We start from the raw sequence: 27,168 nt of genomic DNA on the forward strand, positions 1-27,168 counted from the left end.
TTTTTCCCTCATCAAACTACACACAGTACCCGTTAATGACAGATCGAAAACAGGTTTATATAAAGTTTTTGCAAATGTATAAAAAAAAAAAATTACAACAGAATTACCTTATTTTCGGAAGTATTCAGACCCTTTGCTATGAGACTCGAAATTGAGCTCAGGTGCATCCTGTTTCCATTGATCATTCTTGAGATGTTTCTACAACTTGATTGGAGCCCACCTGTGGTAAATTCAATTGATTGGACATGATTTGGAAAGGCACACACCTGTCTATATAAGGTCCCACAGTTGACAGGGCATGTCAGAGCAAAAACCAAGCCATGAGGTCGAAGGAATTGTCTGTAGAGCTTGGAGACAGTGAGAGAGAGAGACTTTCTGCAGCATTAAAGGTCCCCAAGAACACAGTGGCCTCCATCATTCTTAAATGGAAGACGTCTGAAATCACCAAGACTCTTCCTAGAGCTGGCCCCCCGGCCAAACGGAGCAATCGGGGGAGAAGGACCTTGGTCAGGAGGTGACCAAGAACCCAATTGGTCACTCTGGCAGAGCTTCAGAATTCCTCTGTGGAGATGGGAGAAATTTCCAGAAGCACAACCATCTCTGCAGCATTCCACCTAACAGGCCTTTATGGTATAGTAGCCAGACGGAAGCCACTCCTCAGTAAAAGCCCACTTGGAGCCAAAAGGCACTCAGACAGTCTTATGAAACCAAGATTATTTGGCCTGAATGCCAAGCATCACGTCTGGAGGACACATGGCACCATCCCTATGGTGAAGCATGGTGGTGGCAACATCACGCTGTGGGGGTGTTTGTCATTGGCAGCGACTTGGAGACAAGTCAGGATCGAGGAAAAGATGAACGGAGCAAAGTACAGAGAGATCCTTGATGAAAACCTGCTCCAGAGTGCTCAGGACCTCAGACTGCGGCGAAGGTTTACTTTCCAACAGGACAGCAACCCTCAGCACACAGCCAACACAACGCAAGAGTGGCTTCTGGACAAGTCTCTGAATATCCTTGAGTGACCCAGCCAGAAGCTGGACGTTAACCTGATCGAACATCTCTGGAGAGACCTGAAAATAGCTGTGCAGCGACGCTCCCAATCCAACCTGACAGAGTTTGAGAGGATCTGAAGAGAAGAATGGGAGAATCTCAGGTGAATACAGGTGTGCCAAGCTTGTAGCATCATACCCAGGAAGACTCAAGGCTGTAATCACTGCCAGGTGCTTCAACAAAGTGCTGAGTAAAGGTTCTGAATACCTATGTAAATGTGACATTTCATTATTTAATTGAATTATACATTTGCAAACATTTCTAAAAACCTGTTTCTACTTTGTCATAATGTGGTATTGTGTGTAGATTCGAGGAAAAAAATCTATTTGATCAATTTCAGAATAAGTCTGTAACGTAACACAATGTGGAAAAGGTGAAGGGGTCTGAGTACTCTCTGAACGGACAGTAATACCTACAACAGGGTTGGCTACAGATTGGCTTCAAAACCTACGTTTAATGGAATGAACGGTGAACTGTGTCCTAGCTGCTGCTTTCATGGTGTGATGATTCTAACCTGGATTACGTCCAGACAGGTGAGTGTGACTGTCACCTGGTCCTAATACAGTGGATTATTTCTGGTGGACCTGGGTGGCTTTCCTAAACTAAATGCTCTGGGTGGTTTTCCTTAACTAAATGCCCTGGGTGGCTTTCCTAAACTAAATGCTCTGGGTGGTTTTCCTTAACTAAATGCCCTGGGTGGCTTTCCTAAACTAAATGCTCTGGGTGGTTTTCCTTGACTAAATGCCCTGGGTGGCTTTCCTTAACTAAATGCCCTGGGTGGCTTTCCTTAACTAAATGCCCTGGGTGGCTTTCCTTAACTAAATTCCCTGGGTGGCTTTCCTTAACTAAATGCCCTGGGTGGCTTTCCTTAACTAAATGCCCTGGGTGGCTTTCCTTAACTAAATGCCCTGGATGGCTTTCCTTAACTAAATGCCCTGGGTGGTTTTCCCCTGGGTGGCTTAACTAAATGCCCTGGGTGGCTTTCCTTAACTAAATGCCCTGGGTGGCTTTCCTTAACTAAATGCCCTAAATGCCCTGGGTGGCTTTCCTTAACTAAATGCCCTGGGTGGCTTTCCTTAACTAAATGCCCTGGGTGGCTTTCCTTAACTAAATGCCCTGGGTGGCTTTCCTTAACTAAATGCCCTGGGTGGCTTTCCTTAACTAAATGCCCTGGGTGGCTTTCCTTAACTAAATGCCCTGGGTGGCTTTCCTAAATAACTAAATGCCCTGGGTGGCTTTCCTTAACTTTCCTTAACTAAATGCCCTGGGTGGCTTTCCTTGACTAAATGCCCTGGGTGGCTTTCCTTAAATGCCCTGGGTGGCTTTCCTTAACTAAATGCCCTGGGTGGCTTTCCTTAACTAAATGCCCTGGGTGGCTTTCCTAAACTAAATGCTCTGGGTGGTTTTCCTTAACTAAATGCCCTGGGTGGCTTTCCTTAACTAAATGCCCTGGGTGGCTTTCCTTAACTAAATGCCCTGGGTGGCTTTCCTTAACTAAATGCCCTGGGTGGCTTTCCTAAACTAAATGCTCTGGGTGGTTTTCCTTAACTAAATGCCCTGGGTGGCTTTCCTTAACTAAATGCCCTGGGTGGCTTTCCTTAACTAAATGCCCTGGGTGGCTTTCCTTAACTAAATTCCCTGGGTGGCTTTCCTTAACTAAATGCCCTGGGTGGCTTTTAACCTTAACTAAATGCTCTGGGTGGTTTTCCTTAACTAAATGCCCTGGGTGGCTTTCCTAAACTAAATGCCCTGGGTGGTTTTCCTTAACTAAATGCCCTGGGTGGCTTTCCTTAACTAAATGCCCTGGGTGGCTTTCCTTAACTAAATGCCCTGGGTGGCTTTCCTTAACTAAATGCCCTGGGTGGCTTTCCTTAACTAAATGCCCTGGGTGGCTTTCCTTAACTAAATGCCCTGGGTGGCTTTCCTTAACTAAATGCCCTGGGTGGCTTTCCTTAACTAAATGCCCTGGGTGGCTTTCCTTAACTAAATGCCCTGGGTGGCTTTCCTGGGTGGCTTTCCTTACTAAATGCCCTGGGTGGCTTTCCTTAACTAAATGCCCTGGGTGGCTTTCCTTAACTAAATGCCCTGGGTGGCTTTCCTTAACTAAATGCCCTGGATGGCTTTCCTTAACTAAATGCCCTGGGTGGCTTTCCTTAACTAAATGCCCTGGGTGGCTTTCCTTAACTAAATGCCCTGGGTGGCTTTCCTTAACTAAATTCCCTGGGTGGCTTTCCTTAACTAAATGCCCTGGATGGCTTTCCTTAACTAAATGCCCTGGGTGGCTTTCCTTAACTAAATGCCCTGGGTGGCTTTCCTTAACTAAATGCCCTGGGTGGCTTTCCTTAACTAAATGCCCTGGGTGGCTTTCCTTAACTAAATGCCCTGGGTGGCTTTCCTTAACTAAATGCCCTGGGTGGCTTTCCTTAACTAAATGCCCTGGGTGGCTTTCCTTAACTAAATTCCCTGGGTGGCTTTCCTTAACTAAATGCCCTGGATGGCTTTCCTTAACTAAATGCCCTGGGTGGCTTTCCTTAACTAAATGCCCTGGGTGGCTTTCCTTAACTAAATGCCCTGGGTGGCTTTCCTTAACTAAATGCCCTGGGTGGCTTTCCTTAACTAAATGCCCTGGGTGGCTTTCCTTAACTAAATGCCCTGGGTGGCTTTCCTTAACTAAATGCCCTGGGTGGCTTTCCTTAACTAAATGCCCTGGGTGGCTTTCCTTAACTAAATGCCCTGGGTGGCTTTCCTTCACTAAATGCCTAAACACTATCTTCATCTCTCTTGACCTACAGACAACCTTACTCTCCAGCAGGAGGGGTGGGGAAGGGGAGGGGGGAGGAGGCTGAGACAAGAGCAGGTTCAACAGGGACGTAGTGGGGTGGGGTGAGGAGAGGAAGAAAGAAGGGCAAGGCCATAAGGAAGAGCAGGTTATGGGGTGAGAATCAGGAGGAAGGAGGGGTGAGGAAATGCAGCGAGTGAGAGAAGAAGGGGAAGGATGAAGGTGGGGATAAACAGAAGGCTGACTAAGTGGTATCATTGAGCTCTGGTGTCTCCCTCCCTCCCTCCCTGTAGGAATGTATGTTAAAGTCCCAGAGCTAACGTTATAAACATCATCATCGCTCCACCCACCTACTGTGACACCAGTCTGCTACACAGTCTAGAGGTCGCTACGGTAACACTTAGGCTAATTAGCTAGTTAGCCTCTGAATGAACAGAAATGAATGAATGCAGCTAGGTCATATGGATTACATGCAGAGAGAGAGACAGGGCAGGAGTTTGCCCTAACCTCCTACTGTGAGAGACGTGGTGGAGCAGTCTGCTACACAGTCTGGAGGTCGCTAGTCTAATATTAGTTTAATCACAAGTTTATTAGCTGACTAGCCTCTGAATACAGATAGTTGCTATTACAGAGAGAGACAGGGCATGTGTCTGCTAGCTATACATGGTCAAACAGCCTGCGTCTAGCCCCAACTAGCCTAACACATGGGTTGATTAGCCAGAATATATAAATAGATCTGACTCGTCTGAATTGGCAGGGTTAAAAGGAATTCAATAAATCACATGATTTAGTCCATATTTTCGACAATATTTTGCCAAAATACAAACGAGACATAAATGTGGAATCAGGGCACTTAAAATTCAAATGTAACTGTCTGCCTGTAGTCTACTTCTCGGTTCTCTGAGTAGACCCCCCCTCCCAACTCTTTGATGTGTGTTTGTTGATGCTCTGGGGAAGAGTTCCATTGTAGGAGTAATTACACAGACATGGAATTACGACTGCACTTCAAACCACTAATCCTAAACCCAAATTATGCAAAATACTACCCTGACTGAAGGGAATGGCAGGGAAAGCAAAGCAACTGTCATTTCCCCCACCCCCACCCATTAATGTTTTTCGGGGAGACGTTGCCATGGTTTCCTTTGAAGTCTTCCAATGTTGTATTGATATGAAAAAGAGAGGGGCAGCAGAGAGGGAGAGAAATGGAGAGGGTGGAAAAGAGAGGGGCAGAAATGGAGAGGGTGGAAAAGAGAGGGGCAGAAATGGAGAGAGGGTGGAAAAGAGAGGGGCAGCAGAGAGGGACAGAAATGGAGAGAGGGTGGAAAAGAGAGGGGCAGCAGAGAGGGACAGAAATGGAGAGAGGGTGGAAAAGAGAGGGGCAGCAGAGCGGGACAGAAATGGAGAGAGGGTGGAAAAGAGAGGGGCAGCAGAGAGGGACAGAAATGGAGAGAGGGTGGAAAAGAGAGGGGCAGCAGAGAGGGACAGAAATGGAGAGAGGAAGAAAAAGAGGGGGCAAGAGAGGGAAAGAGGAAAAGAGAGGGCAGCAGAGAGGGAAAGAAATGGAGAGAGGGTGGAAAAGAGAGGGGCAGCAGAGAGGGACAGAAATGGAGAGAGGGAGGAAAAGAGAGGGGCAGCAGAGAGGGACAGAAATGGAGAGAGGGAGGAAAAGAGAGGGGCAGCAGAGAGGGACAGAAATGGAGAGAGGGAGGAAAAGAGAGGGGCAGCAGAGAGGGACAGAAATGGAGAGAGGGAGGAAAAGAGAGGGGCAGCAGAGAGGGACAGAAATGGAGAGAGGGAGGAAAAGAGAGGGGCAGCAGAGAGGGACAGAAATGGAGAGAGGGTGGAAAAGAGAGGGGCAGCAGAGAGGGACAGATATGGAGAGAGGGAGGAAAAGAGAGGGGCAGCAGAGAGGGACAGAAATGGAGAGAGGGTGGAAAAGAGAGGGGCAGCAGAGAGGGACAGAAATGGAGAGAGGGAGGAAAAGAGAGGGACAGAAATGGAGAGAGGGTGGAAAAGAGAGGGGCAGCAGAGAGGGACAGAAATGGAGAGAGGGTGGAAAAGAGAGGGGCAGCAGAGAGGGACAGAAATGGAGAGAGGGAGGAAAAGAGAGGGGCGGCAGAGAGAGACAGAAATGGAGAGGGTGGAAAAGAGAGGGGCAGAAATGGAGAGAGGGTGGAAAAGAGAGGGGCAGAAATGGAGAGAGGGTGGAAAAGAGAGGGACAGAAATGGAGAGAGGGTGGAAAAGAGAGGGACAGAAATGGAGAGAAGGTGGAAAAGAGAGGGGCAGCAGAGAGGGACAGAAATGGAGAGAGGGAGGAAAAGAGAGGGGCAGCAGAGAGGGTGGAAAGAAATGGACAGAGAAGGTGGAAAATGGAGAGAGGGGCAGCAGAGGGGCAGAAATGGAGAGGGTGGAAAAGAGAGGGACAGCAGAGAGGGACAGAAATGGAGAGAAGGTGGAAAAGAGAGGGGCAGCAGAGAGGGACAGAAATGGAGAGAAGGTGGAAAAGAGAGGGGCAGCAGAGAGGGACAGAAATGGAGAGAAGGTGGAAAAGAGAGGGGCAGCAGAGAGGACAGAAATGGAGAGAAGGTGGAAAAGAGAGGGGCAGCAGAGAGGACAGAAATGGAGAGGGGAAAAGAGCAGAGGGACAGAAATGGAGAGAGGGTGGAAAAGAGAGGTGCAGCAGAGAGGGACAGAAATGGAGAGAGGGAGGAAAAGAGAGGCAGCAGAGGGACAGAAATGAGAGGGGGAAAAGAGAGGTGCAGCAGAGAGGGACAGAAATGGAGAGAAGGTGGAAAAGAGAGGGGCAGCAGAGAGGGACAGAAATGGAGAGAGGGTGGAAAAGAGAGGTGCAGCAGAGAGGGACAGAAATGGAGAGAGGGTGGAAAAGAGAGGGACAGAAATGGAGAGAAGGAGGAAAAGAGAGGGGCAGCAGAGAGGGACAGAAATGGAGAGAGGGAGGAAAAGAGAGGGGCAGCAGAGAGGGACAGAAATGGAGAGAAGGTGGAAAAGAGAGGGGCAGCAGAGAGGGACAGAAATGGAGAGAGGGAGGAAAAGAGAGGGGCAGCAGAGAGGGTGGAAAAGAGAGGGACAGCAGAGAGGGACAGAAATGGAGAGAGGGAGGAAAAGAGAGGGGCAGCAGAGAGGGTGGAAAAGAGAGGGACAGCAGAGAGGGACAGAAATGGAGAGAGGGAGGAAAAGAGAGGGGCAGCAGAGAGAGACAGAAATGGAGAGGGTGGAAAAGAGAGGGGCAGCAGAGAGGGACAGAAATGGAGAGAGGGTGGAAAAGAGAGGGGCAGCAGAGAGGGACAGAAATGGAGAGAGGGAGGAAAAGAGAGGGGCAGCAGAGAGGGACAGAAATGGAGAGGGTGGAAAAGAGAAAGAGAATGAGTGACATCCAGTATAGAATGACAAAATGAATGAACCAATGACAGACAGCCCTCTGGCACGGCACAGTGCTATAAGAGCACACTACTGTCAAGAGAGAGGGTATTGGCCCAGGGTGGAAACTAGACATTGAGGAAATTGAAGCAACCTCTGTCAACACATACAAGTCTGGGACAGTAATGGTGCAGGGCCTCCTCGTACAGTTCCTGCAGTAAAAGCTCTCTCTCTCTGTGCCAACTCCCCTATCCTGAGTGAGTCTGATCACACCTCTACAAAATGTCCGGCAGACCAGCAGCCCCGAGAGGAGAGTCAGCCCCCCAGCACTAAACAGACCCAGGTCACACAACTGCACTGCTCCTCCATTGTTGAGAGAGACACATTCACAGAGCTGGAGAGAGACATGGTGGAGCTCAGACAGCTAGTCCAGACACTCCACTCCACAAAATAGACCGGCACAACAACACCCCTCCAACAAGACCCAGATGGCTGAAGGTGGAGATAGAAAGCTTTCTGAGAGAGCTGGTTACACACCGGACTGAGATGAGACAACTTCAGGAGAGAGAAAAAAACAGCACAGCTAACAACACTGAAGGAGGAGGAAGAGAAACACATGGAACAGCTAACAGCAGTGAAGGAGGAGGGAGGGGAACACATGGAACAGCTAACAGCAGTGAAGGAGGAGGGAGAGGAACACATGGAACAGCTAACAGTAGTGAAGGAGGAGGGAGGGGAACACATGGAACAGCTAACAGCAGTGAAGGAGGAGGGAGAGGAACACATGGAACAGCTAACAGCAGTGAAGGAGGAGGGAGGGGAACACATGGAACAGCTAACAGCAGTGAAGGAGGAGACAGAGGAACACATGGAACAGCTAACAGCAGTGAAGGAGGAGGGAGGGGAACACATGGAACAGATAACAGCAGTGAAGGGGGAGGGAGAGGAACACATCACAGCTAACAGCAGTGAAGGAGGAGGGAGAGGAACACATGGAACAGCTAACAGCAGTGAAGGAGGAGGGAGGGGAACACATGGAACAGCTAACAGCAGTGAAGGAGGAGGGAGGGGAACACATGGAACAGCTAACAGCAGTGAAGGAGGAGGGAGGGGAACACATGGAACAGCTAACAGCAGTGAAGGAGGAGGGAGGGGAACACATGGAACAGCTAACAGCAGTGAAGGAGGAGGGAGGGGAACACATGGAACAGCTAACAGCAGTGAAGGAGGAGGGAGAGGAACACATGGAACAGCTAACAGCAGTGAAGGAGGAGGGAGAGGAACACATGGTACAGCTAACAGCAGTGAAGGAGGAGGGAGGGGAACACATGGAACAGCTAACAGCAGTGAAGGAGGAGGGAGGGGAACACATGGAACAGCTAACAGCAGTGAAGGAGGAGGGAGAGGAACGCATGGAACAGCTAGTGAAGGAGGAGGGGGAACAGCAGTGAAGGAGGAGGGGGGGAACACATGGAACAGCTAACAGCAGTGAAGGAGGAGGGAGGGGAACACATGGAACAGCTAACAGCAGTGAAGGAGGAGGGGGGGGAACACAAGGAACAGCTAACAGCAGTGAAGGAGAGGAACACATGGAACAGCTAACAGCAGTGAAGGAGGAGGGAGAGGAACACATGGAACAGCTAACAGCCGTGAAGGAGGAGGGAGAGGAACACATGGAATAGCTAACAGCAGTGAAGGAGGAGGGAGGGGAACACATCACAGCTAACAGCAGTGAAGGAGGAGGGAGGGGAACACATGGAACAGCTAACAGCAGTGAAGGAGGAGACAGAGGAACACATGGAACAGCTAACAGCAGTGAAGGAGGAGGGAGGGGAACACATGGAACAGCTAACAGCAGTGAAGGAGGAGGGAGAGGAACACATGGAACAGCTAACAGCAGTGAAGGAGGAGGGAGGGGAACACATGGAACAGCTAACAGCAGTGAAGGAGGAGGGAGAGGAACACATGGAACAGCTAACAGTAGTGAAGGAGGAGGGAGGGGAACACATGGAACAGCTAACAGCAGTGAAGGAGGAGGGAGAGGAACACATGGAACAGCTAACAGCAGTGAAGGAGGAGGGAGGGGAACACATGGAACAGCTAACAGCAGTGAAGGAGGAGGGAGAGGAACACATGGAACAGCTAACAGCAGTGAAGGAGGAGGGAGGGGAACACATGGAACAGCTAACAGCAGTGAAGGAGGAGGGAGAGGAACACATGGAACAGCTAACAGCAGTGAAGGAGGAGGGAGAGGAACACATGGAACAGCTAACAGCAGTGAAGGAGGAGGGAGAGGAACACATGGAACAGCTAACAGCAGTGAAGGAGGAGGGAGGGGAACACAAGGAACAGCTAACAGCAGTGAAGGAGGAGGGAGAGGAACACAAGGAACAGCTAACAGCAGTGAAGGAGGAGGTGAGAAAGCTGAGGTGTGACAGAGTGCAGGACACTGAGAGAAGCCAGCAGAACAGCCCACCTCAGACCTGGACTACAACCTCAACACCACAATGGGACAGACAACACAGGACCCACGAACCCAACAGACCCCACCCCCTCCTAACAGACCCCACCCCCGCCTAACAGACCCCACCCCTTCCCAACAGACTCCACCCCACCCTCCTAACAGACCCCACCCCCTCATAACAGACCCCACCCCCGCCTAACAGACCCCACCCCTCCTAACAGACCCCACCCCTTCCCAACAGACCCCACCCCTCCTCCCCCGCCCCCTCCTAACAGACCCCACCCCTTCCTAACAGACCCCACCCTCCTAACAGACCCCACCCCTCCTAACAGACCCCACCCCCTTCCTCCTAACAGACCCCACCCCCTCCTAACAGACCCCACCCCTCCTAACAGACCCCACCCCCTCCTAACAGACCCCACCCCCTCCTAACAGACCCCACCCCTTCCCAGAGATTGTGCTCTTCAATGACTCAAATGGGAAATACATTCAAGTGAATAAACATTTTCCCCAAAACACAAAGTGGCCAAACTCTGGTGCCCAAACATTAGGTATGCCCTGGAGCTGTTGTCAGAGGACAGACTGGGGTCCCCCATCCACATCATAATTCACACTGGCACAAACGACCTGAGAGCAGAGCAGGAAAGGGTGGCCACAGCACTGAAGGGAGTGATTGAAAAAGCTTCTTCCTCTTTCCCCAACGCACAAGTGGTCATCTCCACCCTGGTACCAGGAAAATACTTTCCCCCTGCCACCACACAGCAGAATGAACACATTTCCCAGGACTGTGCCCCAAAACCTAATGTCTACCTGACCCACCACTCCACCCTGGACTTGAACAGCCTTTTACGACCAGGTCCACCTCTACAAGGCAGCAATTTTCGGCCCTCCTTTGTCTGTAGTCCACAATCATCTGTTTTGTCTTGCTCACGTTGGGGGAGAGGTTGTTGTCCCAGCACCACACGGCCAGGTCTCTGACCTCCTCCCCATAGGCTGTCTCATCGTTGTCAGGCCTACCACTGTTGTGTCATCAGCAAATGTAATGATGGTGTTGGAGTTGTGCTCGACTACGCAGTCGTGGGTGAACAGGGAGTACAGGAGGGGACTAAGAACGCACCACTGTAATGTTGAAGGTGTAAACTTGGCATAAACAGTATATTTGACCTTTTAGCTTTCCTGTCAAATATAAACATTTCAAGCAGACAACCAAAGAAAATGAGCAACAATGACAAATGGTTAGCAAATGTGATTGTTAGATATTCACTGTTAGATATTGCTGCACTGTCGGGAACTAGAAGCACAAGCATTTCACTACACTTACAATAACATGTGAATATGTGACCAATGCATAAACTAAGAAAGGAAGTGAGAAACCTATTGAACCAAAAACAGAGACACAGAAAACCAGAGGCTTCACTATAGTGAATCACTAAAACAATACAGAAATACGCTATGGAAAAAGAAGGAACAGCAGGTCAGAAATCAACACAATCCATAGAATCTAACCACTTCTGGGAGGATTGGAACACACTAAACAAACAACAACATGAAGAGTTATCTATGGCATCTTCCCCAAGGACTGATCACCCCAATCCACAAAAGTGGAGACAAATTTGACCCCAATAACTACCGTGGGATATGCGTCAACAGCAACCTAAGGAAAATCCTCTGCATTGACATTAACAGCAGACTCGTACATTTCCTCAGTGAAAACAATGTACTGAGCAAATGTCAAATTGTATTTTTACCAAATGTCCGTATGACCAACCACGTATTCACCCTGCACACCCTAATCTACAAACTAACAAACCAGTTGCTGACAGGTGTATAACATCGAGCACACAGCCATGCAATCTCCATAGACAAACATTGGCATTAGAGTGGTCTTACTGAAGAGCTCAGCGACTTTCAACGTGGCACCGTCATAGGATGTCACCTTCACAACAAGTCAGTTTGTCAAATATTTGCCCTGCTAGAGCTGCCCTGGTCAACTGTATGTGCTGTTGTGGTGAAGTGGAAATGTCTATGAGCAACAACGGCTCAGTCGCGAACTGGTAGGTCACACAAGCTCACAGAACGGGACCACTGAGTGCTGAAGCGCGTAGCGCACAAAAATCGTCTGTCATCGGTTGCAACACTCACTACCGAGTTGGAATGCCGACTATGAGCCAGGCCTAATCGCCCAACATCAGTGCCCAACTTCACTAATGCCCTTATGGCTGAATGGAAGCAAGTCCCCAGAGCAATGTTCCAGCATCTAATGGAAGGCCTTCCCAGAAGAGTGGAGGCTGTTATAGCAACAAAGGGGGAACAACTCCATATGAATGCCCCTGATTTGGAAGTAGATGTCTGACGAGCACATGTCCACATACTTTTGGTCATGTGGTGTATAAACAAACTAATTGGGAAACAGAACAGTCTACAGCACCCGGCCTCACCCTACTAGAATGGGAAGTCAAATGTCTACAGTTTGCTGATGAACTGGAGCTTCTGTCCCCAACTAAGGAGGGTCGACAGCAGCACCTAGATCTTCTGCACAGATTCTGCCAGACCTGGGCCCTGACAGTAAATCTCAGTAAGACCAAAATAATGGTGTTCCAAAAAAGGTCCAGTTGCCAGGACCACAAATACTAATTTAATCTAGACTCGGCCTAAACATCAGCGCCACAGGTAACTTCCACAAAGTTGTGAACAATCTGAGAGACAAAGCAAGAAGGGCCTTCTATACCATCAAAATGAACATCAAATTTGACATACCAATTAGGATATGTGTCACGTCCTGACCTTAGATATCTGTTTTTCTATATATTTTGGTTAGGTCAGGGTGTGACTAGGGTGGGTACTCTAGTTTTTGTATGTCTAGGGTTTTGGTATGTCTATGTTGGCCTGATATGGTTCCCAATCAGAGACAGCTGTTTATCGTTGTCTCTGATTGGGGATCATATTTAGGTAGCCATTTACCTCATTTGTGTTGTGGGATCTTGACGATGTTTAGTTGCCTGTCTGTATAGCTTCACGGTTCTTTTGTTGGTTTTGTTAAGCGTTTCATTCATTAAAAGAGAACCACGTTGTGCCTCGATCTTTACGCCGAACGTGACAACATGGCTAAAAATACTTGATTCAGTTATAGAACCCGTTGCCCTTTATGGTTGTGAGGTCTGGGGTCCGCTGACCAACCAAGAATTCACAAAATGGGACAAAAAACAAACAAATTGAGACTGCATGCAGAATTCTGCAAAAAATATCCCCTGTGTACAACGTAGAACACCAAATAATGCATGCAGAGCAGAATTAGGCCGATACCCGCTAATTATCAAAATCCAGAAAAGAGACGCTCAATTCTACAACCACCTAAAAGGAAGCGATTCCCAAACCTTCCATAACAAAGCCATCACCTACAGAGAGATGAACCTGGAGAAGAGCCCCCTAAGCAAGCTGGTCCTGGGGCTCTGTTCACAAACACAAACAGACCCCACAGAGCCCCAGGACAGCAGCACAATTAGACCCAACCAAATCATGAGATAACCAAAGGATAATTACTTGACACATTGGAAAGCATTAACAAAAAAAACGAGCAAACTAGAATTATATTTGGCCCTAAACAGAGAGTACACAGTGGCAGAATACCTGACCACTGTGACTGACACAAACTTAAGGAAAGCTTTGACTATGTACAGACTCAGTGAGCATAGCCTTGCTATTGAGAAAGGCAGCCATAGGCAGACCTGGCTCTCAAGAGAAGACAGGCTACATTCACACTGCCCACAAAATGAGGTGGAAACTGAGCTGCACTTCCTAACCTCCTGCCAAATGTATGACCATATTAGAGACACATATTTTCCTCAGATTACACAGATCCACAAAGAATTCGAAAACAAATCCAATTTTGATAAACTCCTATATCTACTGGGTGAAATACCAGTGTTCCATCACAGCAGCAAGATTTGTGACCTGTTGCCACGAGAAAAGGTCAACCAGTGAAGAACAAACACTATTGTAAATACAACCCATATTTATGCTCATTTATTTTGCCTTTTGTACTTTAATCATTTGTACATCATTACAACACTGTATATATACATAATATGACGTGTCACGTCTTTATTGTTTTGAAACTGCTGTATGTGTAATGTTTACTGTTCATTTTTATTGTTTATTTCACTTTTGTATATTATCCCATGCCAATAAAGCCCTTTGAATTTAATTTAATAGAGAGAGAGAGAGAGAGAGAGAGAGAGAGAGAGAGAGAGATAGATAGATAGAGAGAGAGAGAGAGAGAGAGAGAGAGAGAGAGAGAGAGAGAGAGAGAGAGAGAGAGATAGATAGATAGATAGATAGATAGATAGATAGATAGATAGATAGATAGATAGATAGATAGATAGAGAGAGATAGTATGCCAGTGTGCTTTGTGTGTTAACTCCCCCTCCCTCTCTGACCCCGTTTATCAGAGACAAATAAATGTGTTGCCCTCAGCACAATCTCAACAAGTCATCCATACACACTGGGTTGGCATTCTTTCCTCTCACACAGCACGGAGCTCTCTGGGTTACAGAGATGGGTATGAGCCTATACTCAAATCAAATGTTGTTTAGCAGATGTTATTGTGGGTGTAAGCGAAATGCTTGTGTTCCTAGCTCCAACTGTGCAGTAATATCTAACAATACACACAAACCTAAAAGTCAAATAAATATTCGGACAAGCAATGTAGTCCAACTTTTTGGATGACATGGGTCCCAGTATTCCTGGCAAAAACCAAACACTGCATTCCACATTCCATCTGTCTGTGAGCTGAGCCTGAAGCTTAGCTGGGTCATGCATCAAAACACAAAATCAGTTCTACATAAAAATGGCTAAAAGGCAACACATTTGAAGTTTTGGGATGGCCTAGTCAAAGTCCAGAACTAATCCCAATTGAGATGTTGTGGCAGCACTTGAAACGAGAAGTTCATGCTTGAAAACCCACAAATGTAGCGGAGTTAAAACACTGAAAGCATTTGGTTGCAGTCACTGCAGCTGAAGGTGGTATAACCAGTTATTGTGTCACGTCTACTCCTGCTCCACCTCTCAGGCGCTTGACGTCGACAGTCTACTAACCACCGTTCCTGGCAACACATCATTACGCACACCTGGCAACCCTCATTACGCACACCTGGCAACCCTCATTACGCACACCTGGCAACCCTCATTACGCACACCTGGACACCCTCATTACGCACACCTGGACACCCTCATTACGCCCACCTGGCAACCCTCATTACGCACACCTGGCAACCCTCATTACGCACACCTGGCAACCCTCATTACGCACACCTGGCAACCCTCATTACGCCCACCTGGCAACCCTCATTACGCACACCTGGACACCCTCATTACGCCCACCTGGCAACCCTCATTACGCACACCTGGCAACCCTCATTACGCACACCTGGCAACCCTCATTACGCACACCTGGACACCCTCATTACGCACACCTGGACACCCTCATTACGCCCACCTGGCAACCCTCATTACGCACACCTGGCAACCCTCATTACGCACACCTGGCACCCTCATTACGCACACCTGGCAACCCTCATTACGCACACCTGGCAACCCTCATTACGCACACCTGGACACCCTCATTACGCCCACCTGGCAACCCTCATTACGCACACCTGGCAACCCTCATTACGCACACCTGGACACCCTCATTACGCACACCTGGCACCCTCATTACGCACACCTGGACACCCTCATTACGCACACATAGCAACCCTCATTACGCACACCTGGCAACCCTCATTACGCACACCTGTGCCCAATCAGGCACACCTGGACTGTAGAATGACGATAAAAATATATAAATAATCCATTTTAGAATAATGCTGTTACGTAACAAAATGTGGAAAAAGTCAAGGGGTACTGGTATTGACTAGGATACAGTACACACTGTATTGACTAGAATACAGTACACACTGTATTGACTAGAATACAGTACACACTGTATTGACTAGGATACAGTACACACTGTATTGACTAGGATACAGTACACACCGTATTGACTAGAATACAGTACATACTGTATTGACTAGAATACAGTACACACTGTATTGACTAGAATACAGTACACCCTGTATTGACTAGGATACAGTACATACTGTATTGACTAGGATACAGTACACACTGTATTGACTAGGATACAGTACACACCGTATTGACTAGGATACAGTACACACTGTATTGACTAAAATACAGTAAACACTGTATTTTAGAATACAGTACACACTGTATTGACTGGATAAGTACACACTGTATTGACTAGAATACAGTACATACTGTATTGACTAGAATACAGTACACACTGTATTGACTAGGATACAGTACACACTGTATTGACTAGAATACAGTACACACTGTATTGACTAGAATACAGTACACACTGTATTGACTAGGATACAGTACACACTGTATTGACTAGGATACAGTACACACCGTATTGACTAGAATACAGTACATCCTTGATTATCTTTTGCCATACTAGGCGGTGATATAGGAAATCCAGGACCCAGTTACACAGGGCGGAGTTCAGACCCAGGGCGTGAGCATAATGATGAGCTCGGATGGTACTATGATGTTGAATGCTGAGCTGTAGTCAATAAGCTGCATTCAAACTACACTTTGAAACAAAGATAAATAAACTCAAATGCTTAGGAGCACCTTAAATGAAATTTTGGGCAAAAAGGCAAACTCCGCTCCATCATTCATTGAATCAGATGGCTCATTCATCACACAGCCCACTGATATTGTCAACTACTTTAATGCTTTTTTCATTGGCAAGATTAACAAACTTAGGTATGACATGCCAGCAACAAACGCTGATACTACACATCACAAGTATAACTGACCAAATAATGAAAGAGAAGCATTGTCATTTTGAATTCCGTAAAGTAAGTGTGGAAGAGGTGAAAAGATGATTGTTGTCTATCAACAATGACAAGCCACCGGGGTCGGACAACTTGGATGGAAAATGACTGAGCATAATAGCGGATGATATTGCCACTCATATTTGCCATATCTTCAATTTAAGCCTACTAGAACGTGAGTGCCCTCAGGCTTGGAGGGAAGCAAAAGTTTTTCCCTTACCTAAAGATAGTAAAACCTTCTTTACTGGCTCAAATAGCTGACCAATCAGCCTGTTACCAACCCTTTGGAAACTTTTGGAAAAAAATAGTGTTTGACCAGATATGTCACGCCCTGACCGTAGAAATCTTTTTATTCTCTATGTTTGGTTGGTCAGGGTGTGACTCGGGTGGGAAACTCTATGTTCTGTGTTTCTATGTTTTGGCCGAGTATGGTTCTCAGTCAGGGACAGCTGTCTATCGTTGTGTCTGATTGGGAGTCATACTTAGGCAGCCTGTTTTCCTTTTGTATCTTCTAGGTAGTTGTCTTTGTTAGTGGCCTGTGTAGCCCTCGTAAGAGTCACGTTCGTTTTTTGTTGTTTCTTGTTTTTTGGTGTCATTTATAATAAAGAAACATTTACGCTCCCCACGCTGCACCTTGGTCCGGTCAGTTTCAAGACGACGTTCGTGACAAGATAAAATGCTATTTTACAGTAAATAAATTGACAACAGACTTTCAGCACACTTATAAGGACATTCAACAAGCACAGCACTTACACAAATGACTGATGATTGGCTAAGAGAAATTGTTGATAAAAACTATTGTACACACATAATATTTTGTGAAATCTGTATATGAATATATTGTAATGTTTGAAAAAATGTATAACTGCTTTAAGTTTGCTGAATGATCCATAATAAATACAAACATCATTATTACTTAGGTATTCCTCTTGTCCAGATGGGAGAGAGCAGTGTGCAGTGCGATGGAGATTGCATCGTCTGTGGATCTATTGTGGCGGTCTACAAATTGAAGTGGGTCTACGGTGTTGGCTAAGGTGGATGTTATATGATCCTTAAGTAGCCTCTCAAAGCACTTCATGATGACAGAAGTCAGTCCTACTGGGCGATGGTCATTTAGTTCAGTTACCGTCGCTTTCTTGGGTACAGGAACAGTGGTGGGCATTGATTCCGATTGGTCAGACCAGCACTGACTAGACCTTAGCACAGGTACTTCCTGTTTTGAATTTCTGCCTATAGGAAGGGAGGAGCAGAATGGAGTCCTAATCTGTTTGCCGAAGGGGTGCAGGGGAGGGCCTTGTAACCATTCCGGAAGGGCGGGTAACAATGGTCGAGAGTTTTGACACGCGAGTACTACAGGTAATGTGTTGATAGAACTCTGGTAGAGTCTTCCTCAGATTTACTTTGTTAAAGTCTCCAGGTACAATAAATGCAGCCTCAGGGTATGCGGTTTCTAGTTTGCACAATGTCCAGTATAGTTCCTTGAGAGACATCGTGGTATCGCCTTGACCGGGAATATACACGGCTGTGACAATAACCAAAGCGAATTCTCTAGGGAGGTAATGCGGTCCGGATTTGATTGTGAGGTATTCTAGGTCAGTTGAACAAAAGGACCTGAGTTCCTGTACGTTACCACAATCACGCCATGATTAGTTAATAATGAAATATACACCTCCGACTTTCTCCTTCCCAGAGAGTTCTTTATTCCTGTCTGCACATTGTACTGAGAACCCAGCTGGCCGAATGGACGGCGACAGTATATCATTAGAGAACCATGATTCCGTGAAACAGAGTATGTTACAGTCCCTGATGTCTCTCTGGAAGGAGATCCTCGTCCTGAGCTCATTTACTTTTATCATCCAGGGACTGAACATTAGTGAGTAATACACTAGGGGTGGATGGCGGAGAAGAGGTATTCATATATTGACTCAGGAGTCAGACTAAAAGTCCACTCTGAATACCTCTTCTCCGCCGATGGCCTCTTGGAGCAGCCTCTGGGATACATTCAATCCCCTGGGGGGGGTACGAACAAAGGATCCAATTCAGGAAAGTCTTATTTCTAATCGAAATGCTGGCGAGTTTCCGCCACTCTGATATCCAACCGTTCTTAGTTGCTTTAAGTTGCTTAGGAGCTAGAAACTGAGCTGCCATGTCTATCGGCACAATCTGTAGAGTGAAGGCCTGGCTGGGGAATGGGACTGGGACTGGGACATGGGTATTTGCCCAGTGCTGGGAAATGGGGTTAGGACAAGAACTGGGTTAGAGAAAGAGAAAGAAAGAGGGGTAAGAGCTGCGGTAGGAGCTAGGGGCAAAGGCAAGGGACTGTAGCTAGGGCAAGGTGTAGATCTGAGGGCTTAGGGAGCAGACTGAAGGGTTGTAGCAGGTTTGGAGACAAGTCATGAAACTGACCTAGATGGATACACCACAGAGTGTAAGGCACCCTGATACCTCTCAGGATGAGTAGGACGTAGTTACAAGCAAAGCATTACAGGATCGTACGGTCTATTTGTTTGCCTCTCTCAGAAGTCCAATGAGAAGGAAGGTAGAAAGGCAGGAAAGCAGGTAGCCCAGTTAAGATGTGAGAGCTCAGGAAATCTCCTGCCTCCCCTCACACACACTACCCAGTCTCCTCACTACACACTACCCAGTCCCCTCACACACACTACCCAGTCTCCTCACTACACACTACACACTACCCAGGCTCCTCACTACACACTACACACTACCCAGTCTCCTCACTACACACTACACACTACCCAGTCTCCTCACTACACACTACACACTACACACTACCCAGTCTCCTCACTACACACTACCCAGTCCCCTCACACACACTACCCAGTCTCCTCACTACACACTACACACTACCCAGTCCCCTCACACATGACCCAGTCTCCTCACTACACACTACCCAGTCCCCTCACACACACTACCCAGTCTCATCACTACACACTACACACTACCCAGTCTCCTCACTACACACTACCCAGTCTCCTTACTATACACTACCCAGTCTCCTCACTACACACTACCCAGTCTCCTTACTACACACTACCCAGTCTCCTCACTACACACTACCCAGTCTCCTCACTACACACTACCCAGTCTCCTTACTATACACTACCCAGTCTCCTCACTACACACTACCCAGTCTCCTTACTATACACTACCCAGTCTCCTCACTACACACTACCCAGTCTCCTCACTACACACTACCCAGTCTCCTTACTATACACTACCCAGTCTCCTCACTACACACTACCCAGTCTCCTTACCATACACTACCCAGTCTCCTCACTACACACTACACACTACCCAGTCTCCTTACTACACACTACCCAGTCCTCACTACACACTACCCAGTCTCCTCACTACACACTACCCAGTCTCCTCACTACACACTACCCAATCTCCTCACTACACACTACCCAGTCTCCTCACTACACACTACCCAGTCCTCACTACACACTACCCAATCTCCTCACTACACACTACCCAGTCTCCTCACTACACACTACCCAGTCTCCTTACTATACACTACCCAGTCTCCTCACTATACACTACCCAGTCTCCTTACTATACACTACCCAGTCTCCTTACTATACACTACCCAGTCTCCTCACTACACACTACCCAGTCTCCTTACTATACACTACCCAGTCTCCTTACTATACACTACCCAGTCTCCTCACTACACACTACCCAGTCTCCTCACTACACATTACCCAATCTCCTCACTACACACTACCCAGTCTCCTCACTATACACTACCCAGTCTCCTTACTACACACTACCCAGTCTCCTCACTACACACTACCCAGTCTCCTCACTACACACTACACACTACCCAGTCTCCTCACTACACACTACACACTACCCAGTCTCCTCACTACACACTACCCAGTCTCCTCACTACACACTACACACTACCCAGTCTCCTCACTACACACTACACACTACCCAGTCTCCTCACTACACACTACACACTACCCAGTCTCCTCACTACACACTACACACTACCCAGTCTCCTCACTCCACACTACCCAGTCCCCTCACACACACTACCCAGTCTCCTCACTACACACTACACACTACCCAGTCCCCTCACACACACTACCCAGTCTCCTCACTACACACTACCCAGTCCCCTCACACACACTACCCAGTCTCCTCACTACACACTACACACTACCCAGTCCCCTCACACACACTACCCAGTCTCCTCACTACACACTACCCAGTCTCCTCACTACACACTACCCAGTCCTCACTACACACTACCCAGTCTCCTCACTACACACTACCCAGTCTCCTCACTACACACTACCCAATCTCCTCACTACACACTACCCAGTCTCCTCACTACACACTACCCAGTCTCCTTACTATACACTACCCAGTCTCCTCACTACACACTACCCAGTCTCCTTACTATACACTACCCAGTCTCCTTACTATACACTACCCAGTCTCCTCACTACACACTACCCAGTCTCCTCACTACACACTACCCAATCTCCTCACTACACACTACCCAGTCTCCTCACTATACACTACCCAGTCTCCTTACTACACACTACCCAGTCTCCTCACTACACACTACACACTACCCAGTCTCCTCACTACACACTACCCAGTCTCCTCACTACACACTACCCAGTCTCCTCACTACACACTACACACTACCCAGTCTCCTCACTACACACTACACACTACCCAGTCTCCTTACTATACACTACCCAGTCTCCTCACTACACACTACCCAGTCTCCTTACTATACACTACCCAGTCTCCTTACTATACACTACCCAGTCTCCTCACTACACACTACCCAGTCTCCTCACTACACACTACCCAATCTCCTCACTACACACTACCCAGTCTCCTCACTATACACTACCCAGTCTCCTTACTACACACTACCCAGTCTCCTCACTACACACTACACACTACCCAGTCTCCTCACTACACACTACACACTACCCAGTCTCCTCACTACACACTACACACTACCCAGTCTCCTCACTACACACTACACAATACCCAGTCTCCTCACTACACACTACACACTACCCAGTCTCCTCCTCCACACTACCCAGTCCCCTCACACATACTACCCAGTCTCCTCACTACACACTACACACTACCCAGTCCCCTCACACACACTACCCAGTCTCCTCACTACACACTACACACTACCCAGTCCCCTCACACACACTACCCAGTCTCCTCACTACACACTACACACTACCCAGTCCCCTCACACACACTACCCAGTCTCCTCACTACACACTACCCAGTCTCCTCACTACACACTACCCAGTCCTCACTACACACTACCCAGTCTCCTCACTACACACTACCCAGTCTCCTCACTACACACTACCCAGTCTCCTCACTACACACTACCCAGTCTCCTCACTACACACTACCCAGTCTCCTTACTATACACTACCCAGTCTCCTCACTACACACTACCCAGTCTCCTTACTATACACTACCCAGTCTCCTTACTATACACTACCCAGTCTCCTTACTATACACTACCCAGTCTCCTCACTACACACTACCCAATCTCCTCACTACACACTACACACTACCCAGTCTCCTCACTACACACTACACACTACCCAGTCTCCTCACTACACACTACCCAGTCTCCTCACTACACACTACACACTACCCAGTCTCCTCACTACACACTACACACTACCCAGTCTCCTTACTATACACTACCCAGTCTCCTCACTACACACTACCCAGTCTCCTCACTACACACTACCCAGTCTCCTCACTACACACTACCCAGTCTCCTCACTACACACTACCCAGTCTCCTTACTACACACTACCCAGATAGATGACAGAAATCTGCAGCAGATCAATGACTCTGATTGATAGATCTATAATCACATTGGACCAACACCCAGCCTTATCGATCAACGTGACGACAGACAAAGTGTGAATATCGCAGAGTAAACATATGACTGCTTCAGGCGTCCTTATGTTTGTATGTGTGTGTGTGTGTATGTGTGTGTTTTTGTGTGTACGTTTGTGTGTACGTTTGTGTGTTTGTGTTTTTGCGTGTACGTTTTTGTGTGTGTGTTTGTATGTGTGTGGGTGTGTATGTGTGTGGGTGCGTATGCGTGTGTGTGTTTGTATGTGTGTGGGTGTGTATGTGTGTGGGTGCGTATGCGTGTGTGTGTGTGTGTGTGTGTGTGTGTGTGTGTGTGTGTGTGCGTGCGTGCGTGCGTGCGTGCGTGCGTGCGTGCGTGCGTGCGTGCGTGTGTGTGTGTGTGTGTGTATGTGTGCATGTGTGCATGTGTGTGTGTGTGTATGTGTGTATGTGTGTGTGTGTCCACCTTTGCCTGTATGCCTGTACGCCTAGGTCCTTCTGTAGCTCAGGAGCATGGCGCTTGTAACGAGGGTTCGATTCCCGGACCACCCATACGTAGAATGTATGCACTCATACCCTACCTACACAGACTGTAATGACCACAACTATCTCGTACCCTACCTACACATACTGTAATGACCACAACTACCTCGTACCCTACCTGCACATACTGTAACTACCACAACTACTCCGTACACCTACCCACAAATACTGTAACTACCACACCTACCTCGTACCCCAACCTACACATACTGTAGCTACCACAACTACCTCGTACCCCTACCTACACATACTGTAACTACCACAACTACCTTGTACACTACCTACACATACTGTAACTACCACAACTACCTCGTACCCTACCTGCACATACTGTAGCTACCACAACTACCTCGTACCCTACCTACACATACTGTAGCTACCACAACTACCTCGTACACTACCTATACATACTGTAGCTACCACAACTACCTCGTACCCTACCTACACATACTGTAGCTACCACAACTACCTCGTACACTACCTACACATACTGTAACTACCACAACTACCTTGTACACTACCTACACATACTGTAGCTACCACAACTACCTCGTACCCTACACATACTGTAACTACACAACTACCTTACTGTAACACTACCTACACATACTGTAACTACCACAACTACCTCGTACACCTACCTACACATACACATACTGAAGCTACCACAACTACCTCGTACCCTACCTCCACATACTGTAACTACCACAACTACCTCGTACCCCTACCTGCACATACTGTAACTACCACAACTACCTCGTACCCTACCTGCACATACTGTAACCACCACAACTACCTCGTACCCTACCTACACATACTGTAACTACCACAACTACCTCGTACCCTACCTACACATACTGTAACTACCACAACTACCTCGTACCCTACCTACACATACTGTAACTACCACAACTACCTCGTACCCTACCTACACATACTGTAGCTACCACAACTACCTCGTACACTACCTACACATACTGTAACGACCACAACAACCTCGTACCCTACCTCCACATACTGAAGCTACCACAACTACCCCGTACACCTACCCACACATACTGTAACTACCACAACTACCTCGTACCCCTACCTCCACATACTGTAATGACCACAACTACCTCGTACTCTACCTACACATACTGTAATGACCACAACTACCTCGTACCTCTACCTACACATACTGTAATGACCACAACTACCTCGTACCTCTACCTACACATACTGTAATGACCACAACTACCTCGTACCCCTACCCCTGCAAAACCTGGATATAACCATGTTATTTTTTACTATACATTATTCAATGTGTATTTATCCCTCATGTCACTATTTAAATGTTTTATATATCAATCTTTAACTCTGTATTGTTGGAAATGGACACATAAGTAAGCATTTCAATGTTAGCCTACATCTGTTATTTACAAAGCATGTGACAAATACAATATGATTGGATTCAGACTGCCTACTACTACTCTTCTCTCTCTCTCTTACTCTCTTACTCTCTCTGTTCTCTCTCTCTCTCTCTCTCTGTTTCTCTCTCTCTCTGTCCCTCTCTGTCTCTCTCTCCCTCTGTCTCTCTTCATCTTTCTCTCTCTCTCTGTATCTCTCTCTCTCATCCCACTCCCTCTGTCTCTCTTCATCTTTCTTTCTCTCTCTCTCTCTCTCTCTCTCTCTCTCTCTCTCTCTCTCTCTCTCTCTCTCTCTCTCTCTCTCATCCCTCCTCTCTCTGTCTCTGTCTCTCTCTCTCTCTCTCTCTCTCTCTCTGTCTCTGTCTCTCTCTCTCTCTCTCTCTCTCTCTCTCTCTCTCTCTCTCTCTCTCTCTCTCTCTCTCTCTCTCTCTCTCTCTCTCTCTCTCTCTCTCTCTCTCATCCCTCTCTCTCTGTGTATACAGTTCTACAAAGGCCTAACATCATAAAACATTTAGTTGATCCATTTAAAATGAGAAATCCCCTCCAATCAATAATGACATGACTGTTTGATCACTGTCTTCAACTGTTCCAAGTTTAACCAAAGAAATCTTTTCAACCTCTTGTACTTACTGGACTATCCACTAATCCAGATCTTTAAGCTCCAAGTCAAGTTTAAGTGCCGTCTCAGGAGCCTACAAAACGACCCAGATAATATCAAGCAGTTTGAATGTCCTTTCACTCAAGCAAAGTATATTGCAACTAACCTGTAATAACAAAATGACAACATGGCATTAATTTACACACATAATATACAAGATCTTGAAAAAGGTTATTCAAAATTTGTTCAAGAGAAGCAACCAACCAAACTCTAAGCCAAATATTTCAATACACTGGTAACACAATAACAACATCGAAAAGAAAAGTACAACATACAGCACAGAAAACTTCATTCTACAACAGAAAGTTTGACACTGTTGTGAAAACTTGACTTCGACAGCGCGAGGTAACAACAGCAGTAGTGACCGGTAAATGGTTGTTGACTCATTGTCTATGGGCCTGACACTAGCAAGAATAATCTGTTACACTAGACTAAACCAGAGATGTACAGTATATAAAGCCTAGATAAACCCAGGGGCATTGCATTGAAGCCACCATGCAGCCATCTTGGTACTCCTCCTCCATTGTAAATTATTATTATTTTTTAAAATGTCTACGTTCATTTTTGCCACATTTGTTCTATTACAAACACCTTCATGCATTCTGTTCAATTATATTAAGTGAGATAAACAACAAAACAATTCAATAATATAGACAAACATTTTCCTTAAAGAATATTTTTTCAGTGTACTAATGTTACTGTCCCCACTACAAAATAAATACATAAATACATATTTTAGTGAAATATTGTAGGTAGCCTAGTGGTCAAGAGTGTTGGGCAAGTAACCAAAGGTTGCTGGTTCAAATCCCAGAGCTGACAACGATGAGACAAATCTGTCAATGTGCCCTTGAGCAAGGCACTTAACCGTAATTGGTCCTGTAAGTAGCTCTGGATGAGAGCATCTGCTAAATTACTACACTGTAATGCATGGAGGACTGCTCCAACTGGGGAGAGACAATATGGCCAACCAGTGTCTTCAAAGCCTCCCAATGGTCAATACTAGCGTCAGCAATCCAGGGTTTATATATATATCATTGCACTAAACCCTAGAACCAAGTCACCAACTGGGCACACACTGGTTCAATCAATGTTGATTCTACAAATGACATTGAACCAACATGGAATAGAAGTTGTATTGATGTCTGTGCTCAGTGGGTTGTGAAACACTGATAGCCCTATTCTTCCTGGTTAAAAGTAGTGTACTATATAGTGAATAGGGTTCCATTTGGGACACAACCCTAGTTCCTGAGTGGCTCCCTGAGAGGCGCAGTGGTCTAAGGCACTGCATCTCAGCGTTAGAGGCGTCACACCAGACACGGGTACGATTCCAGGCTGTATCACAACCAGCCGTTACATTACTAGTCTGTTCTAGGCTAAAACGATGGCCAGTTGTTTCGCATAGGCAAACTGTCAATTCCACATACTACAAAAATATCCTAGAGCTATCTATCTATATAGGCAGCCACGATCAATACATCAATTTAGATAGGAAGATAACCCGAACAGAGCTTTCGTGTCGATTTACATTCAAATATCAATCAGTGTAAATAGGCGAAACAGAACGTGTCAATCAAACGATAATCGGTTTCGGATTATGCTTGTTTGAGTTCATTGCATGATGAATCTGTAACCAAATGTATACATTTTCTCGCGGGAAGTGCTACTGCTCCATGGCAAAGCGAATGATACATCCACGCTTACTAATGCATGACGACCATAATAACAACGTGCTATTCCCCTGTTGTTGCTGCTACTAACGTTAAACTCACTATTTCCCCCGTCCGTTACAAATGACAGGCAAAGCGGGATTTAACTCACCAATGTAGCTTCTCTTTCTTATTTTTGTAGATTTTTTTGTCCTGTCTGTATTTCATATCCACGGGTCCATAACAGCGGAGGAACAGCCGCCCATATTCGGCTGATGGGAGAAACAGGGACGGAGGGATGGATGGAGAGGAAATGAGGAGGAAGGAGCCTTTGGTGTAACGATATCTGGGTCCCCAACTCTTGCCCAGTCGGTGTGTTGTTACGTTACCAAGGCAGCGTCGACCCTTCAGCCCTGTAGCGCAAGCTGCAGCAGATTCCAGACATG

At 46.9% G+C, this 27,168-nt stretch overlaps 1 pseudogene; it reads right to left on the reverse strand.

Moving 5' to 3' along the window:
- LOC118381248 (actin-binding protein WASF3-like) overlaps nt 1–27,168 on the reverse strand; it is a 77,465-nt pseudogene extending 50,297 nt beyond the window's left edge.

This window comes from Oncorhynchus keta, chromosome 35 (assembly GCF_023373465.1).
Source record: "Oncorhynchus keta strain PuntledgeMale-10-30-2019 chromosome 35, Oket_V2, whole genome shotgun sequence".
In the NCBI taxonomy this organism is placed as follows: domain Eukaryota; kingdom Metazoa; phylum Chordata; class Actinopteri; order Salmoniformes; family Salmonidae; genus Oncorhynchus; species Oncorhynchus keta.